Below are 12,022 nucleotides of genomic sequence, written 5' to 3' on the forward strand. Positions count from 1 at the left end.
AATGGTCAGGGTTTTTTTTTTTTTTTTTTTTTCCTGCTCCTTTGGGATGTTATTTTTGATGTTATATCTGGTTACAGCACTCGAGATCACATTCATTAGTGAACTTCGTTTTGGTTCTAATGCAGTGGCTCTGTTTCCTTCTAAGGGATGGAAATACATATATTTCTTCTCTGAAGCCCTCCCTCCCCCTAAGAATCTGTGTGTAATGGACTGTTAATGCAGTGGGAGGGAAAGCTTGAGATATAATCTAGGTGGTACAAAGGGGAAGGAGAGAGAAGAAGGGGAGTGAGGAACGAAAGGAGAAGGAGGGGGAACAGGGTGTGACCTGACACACTTGATGTGGCTTAAGAAAGCACGAGCCCCTGCCTAAGAAAAGCTCTGGGGTTCAGCCTCAAGATCTACAATAAGGACCCCGGGAATCCAGGGGGTGCTGAGTCTTCCTGTGCAGATCACTTGGGAATGCCCACCCCCTGCCCATCAAGCCACCCCCTTGCCCCCAGAAGAGAACAGGGTTTTGCTATTTGCAGCTGGAGAATTTCCTGGCATTGGAAGAGATCACTGCCTTTTGAGGTTCCTGACCTCAGCCTGAGCTCTGTTGGAATAACTGTGTGGACCACCTTCCCCTGCTCTTAATCTATTGAACCCCAAATAACTAAAGATGTAGATACATTGGAGATAAGGAGGTGGACCGCTGCATGCCAGAGAGGGAACTGGTGACACTCCCCATACTGAGACCTGGAAACAGCCCCTGAGCAGGGCCCTGAAACCCCACCCACATTCTTTCCTCTTTCTAGCAACTTGGTAGAACGGTTTCTAGTTGACAGATCCTATGGGGAAAAACTGGTTCAGAAACCTGATTTGAGCCAGGCTTGGATTCTATGCATTGGATTCGAATGGGCTTTTAAAGGCTTTGAATCTCCTGACCCAATCTCCTCACTGAGATAAGGCTTTTAGAGAGCCAGGTAGGACTTCCACAGACAGAGGACACAGGATGTGGTGCTGGTATTTCCAGAGAAATCTCTGGGATGTGGAGACATAGACACTCCAGTTTCACCCTCCACTGGGGCTCAGAGTGGGAAGTGTTTAGCTGCACTGAGTCAACTGGACTGATGAGCCATGGGGTTTGGAATGCTTCATTTTGTTCTCTGCAGCCATGAGTCTGCAAAATTTTCTATGTAATTAGCTAGAGAGTAACCAGGCCTTAAGGACCATGTGGTCTCTGCCATTAGCAGTGTGAAACAGCCTTGGGCAGTGGGAAGTGTTCTCTGCTCTGTTCCAATAAAACTTTATTAGTGACAGAGAAATTTAGGTATCATAATTTTCACATGTCACAAAATATTATTGTTTCCCCCAAATTTTAAAAAAAAAACATAAAAATATGAAACATATATTTTAAAGTTTAACACACACACACACACACACACACACACAAATCAGGAGGCAAGCCAATTTGTCAATTCCTGTCTAAACCATTTGCCAATATAATACAGCTAACATCCCATTAGTGACTTGTGACATGCATTAGTAGGCTGGACACTGCTTATGAAAAACAAAAAATTTTCATAAATTTAAGATGACATCAGCTGTAAGATACAACATCATTCCTTTTTTTTTTGGCCACACACTGTGGCCTGTGGGATCATAGGTTTGAACCCATGCCCCCTAGAATGGAACTGAGGAGTCTTAAATACTGGATCATCATGGAAGGCTCACAGCACTGTTTTTCATGCCACTATATAATATATATTTATATTTAACTTATATGCAGTGTACATCATGAGAAACGCTGGACTGGAAGAAACACAAGCTGGAATCAAGATTGCTGGGAGAAATCTCAATAACCTCAGATATGCAGATGACATCACGTTTATGGCAGAAAGTGAAGAGGAACTAAAAAGCCTCTTGATGAAAGTGAAAGAGGACGGTGAAAAAGTTGGCTTAAAACTCAACATTCAGAAAACGAAGATCATGGCATCCGGTCCCATCACTCCATGGGAAATAGAGGGAGAAACAATGGAAACAGTGTAAGACTTTATTTTTTGGGGCTCCAAAATCACTGCAGATGGTGATTGCAGCCATGAAATTAAAAGACACTTACTCCTTGGAAGAAAAGTTATGACCAACCTAGACAGCATATTCAAAAGCAGAGACATTACTTTGCCGACTAATGTCCATCTAGTCAAGGCTATGGTTTTTCCAGTAGTCATGTATGGATGTGAGAGTTGGACTGTGAAGAAGGCTGAGTGCCGAAGAATTGATGATTTTGAACTGTGGTGTTGGAGAAGACTCTTGAGAGTCCCTTGGACTGCAAGGAGATCCAACCAGTCCATCCTGAAGGAGATCAGCCCTGGGATTTCTTTGCAAGGAATGATGCTAAAGATGAAAGTCCAGTACTTTGGCCACCTCATGTGAACAGCTGACTCATTGGAAAAGACTCTGATGCTGGGAGGGATTAGGGGCAGGTTAAGAAGGGGGCGTCCAAGGATGAGATGGCTGGATGGCATCACTGACTCATTGGACACAAGTCTGAGTGAACTCCGGAAGTTGGTGATGGACAGGGAGGCATGGTGCACTGCGATTCATGGGGTTGCAAAGAGTCGGACACGACTGAGCGACTGAACTGAACTGAATAGATACCTATGTATGAGTGTGAGCTCAATTCCTTCAGGCATACTGGACTCTTTGCAACCCTATGGACTGTACCCCACCAGGCTCCTCTGAGCATAGGATTCTTCAGGTAGGAATACTGGAGTGGCTTGCCATGCCCTCCTGCAGGGGGTCTTCCTGACCCAAAGATGGAACCTGTGTCTCTTACATCTTCTGCATTGGCAGGAGGGTCCTTTACTGCTAGGGCCACCATTTAAGCACAGCCAAACAAGCTATGATATGCTACTGATGAAAAGTGATCTGGTATCAGAAGTGGTCACATGTAAACTTTAGAATGTCCCTTAATGTCAAGGAAATGTGGTAATGGCATGGAAGTTATCCACAAATGTATTATCTGGAGACAGATTGTGTTATAAACCTTTTATTTCCATGAGCACCACCGCCCCTGTCAGCATCCAGCTACATCCTGGCTGAATTTCTCCCTTGCATGCTTGTTTTAAATCATTAAGTTTCGGATTTCATGAAATGCTTGGAGAAATCACTTCTCAGCCTTCTGGCTAAGATCAAGTGTAAGTACCTGAGTAGCCAGGAATTAGTGGGTAGAGCCTGTGGTCCAGATAAATGATTGTGTTAAAAACACTTAATGTTTGTTTATGCAGCATGCATGTAGCACTGACAGATGCCACATGTTGTTCTAGAAACAAAAATAGAGTAACCCAAGAGCTCTGGAGGTGAATATGGCATGTAAGTTGGGGGAGGCTGTGATTTCTGACATCCTGATCAAGGAAGCCTGGCAGTGAAACTGTGGACCAAGGCAGGTCAGGAGCTGGGTGGTAGTACTTTAGACAGCATCCAAGGCAGGGGGAGCAGCAGAAGTCCTGAGAAGGTCCCGTCCTCTCTACTCAGTACCCTTGAGAGTTTGGGTGCAGGAACCCTGCACCCACAGATACCAAAATCTATGGGTGCTCCAGTCCCTTATATAAAATGGTGTAGTCTTTGCATGTAACTTCAGGAGATGCTCCTGCATGCTTTCAATCATTTCCACATTCCTTATAATACCTAATACAATGCCGATGCTGTGTAAATAGTTTCAAGTACAGTGTAAATGCTATATATGTATATTTGCCAGCATGAGGCAGGTTCCAGTTTTGATATTAGACCTTTCTGGAATGTTTTTCAAATATGTTTCTGATCCATGTACAGAGTCTGGTGCCTTCTGGACTCAGAGTGTAGAGGGAGTGAGGGGCACCCCCAAGAGACAACTGGGGGCTCTTTTGGACATTTTATATTGGTCAGCATTTCTGAGTGAGATTGGAGATCTATAAGCAAAATGGTGCCTAGCAGCTCTTCTGTAGAGTTTAACAGGAGAGTTGGGGCCATCATGGGGAGACAAGGCAAAAGTGGGAGCTGGAGAAGGAAGTTTAAAACTCTCCTGTCACTTAACTGAGTTTGAGATGTTTCCTTATGTATAAAATAAGGGTGTGAACACTTTTCTCAGTGTTTCAGCCGATGAGTAACTGCTGCTGCTAGGTTGCTTCAGTCCTGTTCGACTTTGTGCGACCCCATTGAGGGGAGCCCACCAGGCTCCCGCGTCCCTGGGATTCTCCAGGCATGAACACTGGAGTGGGTTGCCAATTTGCTTCTCTAATGCATGAAAGTGAAAAGTGAAAGTGAAGTCGATCCGTCGAGTCTGATCCTCAGCGACCCAATTGACTGCTTCCTACCAAGCAGGCTCCTCTGTCCATGGGATTTTCCAGGCAAGAGTACTGCTGTGGGGTGCCATCACCTTCTCTAACCCAATGAGTAATTCAGGTACTAATTTTGTCTTTTAAAAGAAATGTAATCATCATGACTTATCTGCAGAGAATAAGTACCAAGACCCCCAGCAGACATCTGTAACCTCACATATTATCAACATAATGTTTTCTCTATACAGACATACTTGTGATGCCATTTAGTTGATCAAAGTACAGTAAGAGATTGGCAACTAACAAATAGTACCACGAAAGTGAAAGTAAAATCACTTAGTCGTGTCCGACTTTTTGCAACACCATGGACTGCAGCTTACTAGGCTCCTCTGTCCATGGGGTTTGCCAGGCAAGAATTCTGGAATGGGTGGCCATTCCCTTCTCCAGAGGATCTTCCCGACCCAGGGATGGAACCCAGGTCTCCTGAATTGTAGGCAGACACTTTACCATCTGAGCCACCAGGGAAAGCATCACTTACAGGCAGTCACACAACCCTAACTACTCCCAACCTTCCCCCTATACCACACCGACTGTCTCTGCCTCGCCACACTAATTCTCCTCACCGTGCCGTTCCAGTGGGCATCGCCACAGGCACTACCCCTCCCCATCTCTTTGTCCACTACCCGCCACTTCTGGACACCCTGGGGACCCAACTTGCAATAACAAGATCTTGTGAAATTTGTTCCGGGGAAAATAGGAGCTGGGATAGGTTGGGCCACATGGTTTCCAGACACTGCTGAGGCACCGCTTCACTCCTCAGCGTTCAGCAGGGATCACGTGGAAAGGTATGGCTGCCAAAAATTTATGTTCCTGCCTCAGGTTCCTGGCTTTCCCACAAGGTGACTAGTCCCATGTTCACCCCCACATACCCCCAATTCTATTTGCCGACCTAAAAGGAGTTATGGGACTGTGGGCTGAAGTGAAGGCCAAAGTGCAGGAAGAGCCAGCCAGAGCCAAGTGCTCTGGAAACAGGCCGTGGAGCCACGCTGTGTATGCAATAATCCAGCTAACCAGAGTCTGCGGCAGCTTGGCAGTGGACATGGGGTCTCCTTTGGAGGTGCCAGGGTGTGTTAGACCGAGCAAGGGACTGAAATGGGGCTGAGGGAAGGAGGTCAGTGTCTTTAGAGGAAGGGCCCTTTGAGCCAAGCAGCAGCTTGGCGCTTCCATTGTCTGCTGGTCCAGCCCCTCAGAAAATGGTCAGATGTGAAGAGGAGATTCACACTCACTAGGTGGGGTTGGCTCTTGAGTTTTCAGTGTATCCTCTGGCTTCCTAAATAGCCATGTTGACATATCATCTTCTTGTTTTTGGAGCATTTTGGTTCTTGCTTTCAGGCTTGGGTGGACACGGGTGACTGAGAGGCTAAGAGAACAAGGAAACCAGGTGTTTGAGGACCTGAGACCACTGGGAGCTGAACCAGTGTGGGTGGAAGCCATCTTCAGGTAAGCTGGTCTCATTCGCCACCTCTGGTGACCCCTCTGTTCTGTTCATTGTAGAGCTGGGTAGTGTCTGTAGCCCTAGGCCCTCAGGGCAGGAGGAGGATGAGCACCCTTTAGTTTCCCAAGTCATTTTCCCAAAAGCTTTGGTCCTGCTGGTGTCTTAGAAGAGGCAGCTGCAGCCTGTTGGGGACCCATTGGCCAAGCCACGGTGAGGTTCAGAACCTGTGCTTGGGAGGTGGATTTCAGACCCCTGACACTCAGCCCTTGTGTGATATTGGGCAAGGCTGGGTGGCAATCCCAGTGAATTTTTGCTCTCTCTAAGTGTGACGGCAGGTTGTGTTGGGCTAAACTCCTTATTCCTGTTTCAGCCCTTGAGAAATTATCAGAAGCTTTTTCTGAAGAGAGTGGGGATCATCTGTAAGAGTGCTAGGTGTCTACCAGCCAGCAGGGCTGGGATTAAATGCAGCAGCCAGTAGATACAGGATTGGGGAAGAGGTCAGATTGTCCCTTTGTTGCTGCCCAGAGAGAGGCTTGTCCAGGTGGCAGTGCTGCGAAAGCTGTGACTTTGTGGCCAGAAGAAGTTTCTGACCATGCCTTGGGTTCTGCGAGGGTGGAGGAACAGCAGTGTATCCCTGGTTCCTTGGCCAGAGAAGAACCATCCCCTTGCTCTCTGACATCCCCCCAGGACTCGTTCCAGAGTAGGTACTTCAGGTTGGGTGTCTGGGCCCCACCCCAACTCCTGGGGCTAGCCAGCCAGAGCCTTGTGCGAAATGAGGCCTTGGACATTGCGGCGCTGAAGGAGCTTCCCGTCGAGCTCTTTCCACCACTGTTTATGGAGGCCTTTGCTAGGAGGGACACCCATGCCCTGAGGGCAATGGTTCAGGCCTGGCCCTTCCCCTGCCTCCCGCTGGAGGCCATGATGAAGGACCACCAGCCTCATCTGGAGACCTTCCAGACTGCACTCAACAGCCTTGACGTCCTCCTTGCTCAAGAGGTCTGCCCCAGGTAAGGTCGACCTGGTAGACTGGTGGGGCCTAGGAGTGTGAGCAAGATAGAGCTGGGGCAGGAGGATCACCTGGAACAGACGTTCAGGTGTACAGGACTGGCTGAGGGGAGGAGCAGACAAAAGGCATGTGGCCCTCCCCCAGTGTCCCTTAAAGTTGGGACCGAGGTGGACCCAGAAACCAGAGGAGCTGTGTTGTGTGGAGTGCACAGCCCCTGCGGGATGCTGGTGCATATCAACCTCTGCACAGCTCAATGTGTGCCCCGTGGCCCCGCAGGCGGTGGAAGTTGCAGGTTCTAAACTTGCGCTGAAACATGCACCAGGACTTCTGGACCCTGTGGTGTGGCATCAAGGCCAGCGTTTGCTCACTGCTGGGGCCCGAGCTGGCACAGCCCATGCAGAAGACGTGCAGGGTGGAGGTGCAGGTGGGGCTGAAGCCGATGTGAGCCCCTGTTGAGGTGCTGCTTGACCTGTGCCTCAAGGAGGACACTGCAGATGAGACCCTCAGCTACCTGTTGAAGAAGGCCAAGCAGAGGAGGGGCCTGCTGCACCTGCTCTGCCAGAAGCTGAGGATCTTCACCATCCCCATGTAGAGCATCGGGAGGATTCTGAAGCTGGTGCAGCTGGATTCTGTCCATGACCTGGAGGTGAACTGCACCTTGAAGCTGGACATGCTGGGCAGGTTCCTGCCACACCTGGGCCGGATGGGCAACCTGTGTCACCTGCTGCTGTCACACATCCATGTGTTGCTGCACACCACCCCCGACCAGGAGGAGCACTGGGTCAGCCAGCTCGCCGCCCAGTTCCTGAACCTGCCCCACCAGCAGGAGCTCTACCTGGACTCCATCTCCTTCCTGGAAGGCTGACTGCACCAGGTGCTCAGGTGAGCCATGGTGCCAGCTCCACAGCCCAGAATGGGCCTCTCTAGTTTTGTGCCTGCTGGGGACGTTACGAGGGTGCACAGGTCACTCAGAAGTCCTCACGATGCCGCTGCTGTCCCGGGCATCTTGTCAGGTCTCCTCCCTGATTAGGGTCAGAGGCATGGCCTAAGTTAGATGTTGTTGAATGGTGTAAGAGTCCAGCCCCCGCAGGATCCAGGGGAACCTGAAGGAGAAATGGCATTGGCGAATGATTAGAAAGAAATAAGGAAAGAATGTTGTTAGATAAGAAAACAGAGGAAAGAGGCTGATATTGTTTGGTTTACACAGAAAGCTAATAAAGTGTTAGAAGCCTGCCGGGAGCCAGAGTGCGGAACCCCACCCGTGGCAAAGGTCATGAGGAAGGAAGCCTGACACAATGCAAGGCTGTGATCAGGCTTCAGGGGGAAACCCCTGAAATTTCCTGAGCATCCACCCCCAAAACTAGAGTCTGCCTGCTGTACTACATTATGCTTTTCATCTACTCTTCTAACATTTACAGGGGACCTAGGGCCCCCCCCCCCCCCCGCCACCTTTTTCTGGGAAAGGTTAATTTAGCGCTTTTAGATAAAAAGTCTCCTAGGCATAATAGAATGTTCAAATCCAGACCCCTCTGATTGCTTTTTAGCCTGACTCTTACAGCTGCAGACTTACAACTTTGCAGCCTCCTGAGAGGCACAGGAAGCTTAAAACATCCTAGGAATGCAGGGGCTTCTGAGGAGTCAAGATCATTAGAATAAAACTGATTAAGCATTTCATTGTTGAGCCAATACTTGCTGCCAAATTTTCATATCTTTTATTTGTTGATATAGTTGGTATATAGAAAAAACAAGCAGCAACATTAGATCTTTAAGTACCTTCTTTGTTATAACCCACTGTGCCTTTGTTCTATAGGGATGTAATTTAGTGCTTTAAGGAGATGCAGATGAAAGAAAAACACTTCAGGGGAAATGAGATTAACATTCATTAAGGAAGAAAGCCAAAAAGTGTTAACAAGCCTCTTGGACAGAAGATAATGTAAATCACCTGAGACCTTTTGCATAGAAAAAGATATACAGAAAGGGTCAGGACTGCTGCCCCTGCATGACTCTGTATCTTCCATTATATAAAATTTAGGGTATATAAACACCTTTTAAATAATAAAGTTGAGAGGGCTTTTGGTAGAAGTCTGGCCTCCCTGGTGTCGATTCTTTCTCTTGCTCCCTCTCCCTCCCTCTCGTTTCAGGCTGATCCCTTGGAAAGCGGAGGCTCACCGAGTCTACTTACTTGCCCAGGCTTCTGAGACCCATGCGAGAGGGAGCCCAAGGTGGGGCACCCTCTGCTATTCAAGCAGGCGCCTGTGGCCCAGCGTAAACAGTACAAGTTCCTTGCTGGAACTTTATTGGTTTTCCATATAAACCAAGTTAATCAGCCTCTTTTCTCCATTCCTTTTCCTACTACACTATTTTTTCCTAACCTAATCTTATATTTCTAATTAAATAAATCTCTCCTCGCTGACTCCTTCTACCCTTCAAATTACCCTGGATCCACCAGGGCTGGACCCTGGCAGAAGCCCAGGCAGGAAAGTCAACACAGAGAGCCTCTGTGTTTCAAGGGATCAGCTTGAAAAAGGGAGGGAGAGGTAGAGAGAGAGAGAGAGAGGGGAAAAAAAAAAAAAGAGAGAGAGAGAAAAGAAAAACACGGGGTGGCCAAGCTTCTTTGGTGAGCAAGGCCCATTACTTTATTTTCAAAAGGGACTTTTATACCTTTCCAACAAATGATGTTGTGTACATTATATTCTGACTTTAGAGGCCAGTGAAACATTTTATGACCCTCTTTTGATAAAGGCTTCTCAACCAGAAAATTTATTTTCCCTCAAAGTGTTTTTTCTTTATATGTCTAATTTATGTCAGCCTCAGAAAGTATCAAACAGAGCTACATAGCTCACGGAGCAAAGGTGCAATAAGTTACAACAAAGAAAGGACCAATTAGCTCAAAGCTCTGATGTGGTTAATTTCAAGGCTACACTTGTTTTTCTTACATTTCAACTATGTTAACTAATGCATTCCCAGGTGCACAGTGGATTAGGGTTATGGGACTTGGCAGCAAGCATTAACTCAACAGTGAAATCTTACACCAGCACTATTCTATCAGTTTTTAACTCTTTGGAAGGCTCTATGTTTTAGACTTCCCATGCCTCTCACAGTTGGGGGGCTGTAAACAATCACATGCATAGTTGTCAAAGTCCAGGTAAACCTGTCAGGCAAGTTAGAGAGCCATCAGAGGGGTTTGAGCTGACACTTCTTTTATATGCAGGAGACTGTTAATTGGAGCTCTAAGTTAACTTTTTCCAGAGGAAGGTGGTTGGGGATAGCTCCCCTGTAATGTCAGAAGAATAGGTGGAAAGCATAATGCAGTAAGGCAGGCAGACTCTGGTTTGGGGGTAGATGCTTGAGAAAGTCAAGGGGGACCCCTGAGGCCTGATCCCACTTTGTGTTTTGTCAGGCTTCTTTCCTCATGACCTTTGCCATGGGTGGGATTCCCCACGCTTGATTCCGGCAAAATGGGACTTCTTGCTGGGAGTCTACATAATGGGGGTCAGGTGTGATGCCCTTCGGAATTCTTTCCAAGAAAGTGATATCTTAGCTTAGACGATGACAGATAACTAAGTGAGAAGGAAATTGGTCCACCAGGCGTGAGGTTAGAAGTCCGAAGCTCTGCACTCCCTCCCACCTGCCTCTTTGTCCTGAGCTGTTTTAGGCTGCAGGTGAGCTGTAGGAAGGGGGTGATTCTGGAGATGACAAGGAGAGATCAGGAGTGGAACACTGTGGCCTCTAAACAGTCCAGAGAAGAGAAAAAGTCAAATGAGCATCATTGTTCAAGTGGCACCATTCGCTTTAAGTCCAAATTACAATTATTATTTTCCTCTCAGATTTCTGAATACACAGGAAATCCTCAGTAACAGGTTATTGCTCTGCCTTGAACACAGTGATAAAAGCTGAGAGGATGCAGCCTAGTCTGACTGTAAAATCAGTTGCATTGATTCCCATTTTGGCAGATGCAAACTCCAAGCATTAGGAATAAATATGATCACTGAGAAACCAGAAGAAAGAAAGAAAAAAGAATTGTAGGTGGCAATGGACAGTCTGTGATACCCGAATATCTGGGGGATATTTACCCAGGGATCGTGTGTAACTGCTGGGACCCACCAGCCCATGTCGACTGCATCCAGCCTGCTGTTGACTTCAACTAGTCGTGTCCTGTAAAAACACCTTAATTCCTGCTAACCAATTATTAGAAAGCTGAAATAGGCAAATAACCTTTTTTATATCCCACATTGAAAATACTTCATCATTTTGTGCTGGGGGATGTCATACCCATGTGAGCAAGACTTTCTCCCAGAAGACCCCCTGCCTTCTTGTCAAGAAGGTGAGAGGCTAGCTCCAAGCCAGTGAGATGCCATGTGTTCTGATGAAACAGGCCTCTCCTCCGCACATGCCTCCGCCCACCACTTCTGCCCTTGGGACTGACTGCCCTGTCTCTCCCCAGGTGCCTGAAGACCCCTATGGAGACCCTGTAGATCAGCAAATGCCTGCTTTCAGAGTCACACCTGATGTACCTGTCGCAGTGCCCAAGCGTCAGCCTGCTGAAGGACCTGGGCCTCAGCGGGGTCAACCTGACTAGACTCAGCTTGGAGACCCTGCGGGTCCTGATCGAGAGAACCTTGGCCACCCTGCAGGCCCTGGACCTGGACGAGTGTGGCATCATGGACTCCCAGTTTAGCGTCCTCCTGCCCTCCCTGGACGCCACTGCTCCCAGCTCACCACCTTCAGCTTCAGTGGCAACATCATGTCCATGTCCATTATGGAGAGCCTGCTGTACCACACCAAGGGGCTAAGCAAGGTGAGCCTTGTGCTCTACCCCGCACCCCTGGAGAACTGTGAGGATGTGTGCAGCACCCTGTACCTGGGCCTCCTGGCTCAGCTTCACCCCCAGCTCAAGCAGCCACTGTGCTCCTCTGGGCAGGGCTGCATGTTTTGGTTCAGTGCCAAATGCTGTCCACACGGTGGTGACCAGATTTTCTATGACACCGAGCCCATGCTTTGCCCCTGCTACATGCCCGCCTAGCCCAGCTGACGAGTCGCAGGCTTTATCCCAGGCTCTGGGACACTCCGAGCCAGACCTCAGTGGGTCTAGAAGGAACACAAACCACAGTTTCAGACAATTGTTCCATGTATGCGGGAAAAGGAAATGTGATTTAGAGTGGGCAGGGAAGGAGGGGTTGGTGGGATTTTGGGAGAGATGTGTTCCTACAAAGTTAGAAATGTGAA

The 12,022-nt window shown here is 48.1% G+C and overlaps 1 pseudogene; it reads left to right on the top strand.

Annotated features, from left to right (window-relative positions):
• The first annotated feature begins 5,256 nt into the window (after positions 1 to 5,256).
• Positions 5,257 to 11,819, top strand: LOC128070921 (melanoma antigen preferentially expressed in tumors-like; annotated as a pseudogene).
• The last annotated feature ends 203 nt before the right edge of the window (positions 11,820 to 12,022 follow it).

Source organism: Budorcas taxicolor, chromosome Y, assembly GCF_023091745.1.
Source record: "Budorcas taxicolor isolate Tak-1 chromosome Y, Takin1.1, whole genome shotgun sequence".
Taxonomy (NCBI): domain Eukaryota; kingdom Metazoa; phylum Chordata; class Mammalia; order Artiodactyla; family Bovidae; genus Budorcas; species Budorcas taxicolor.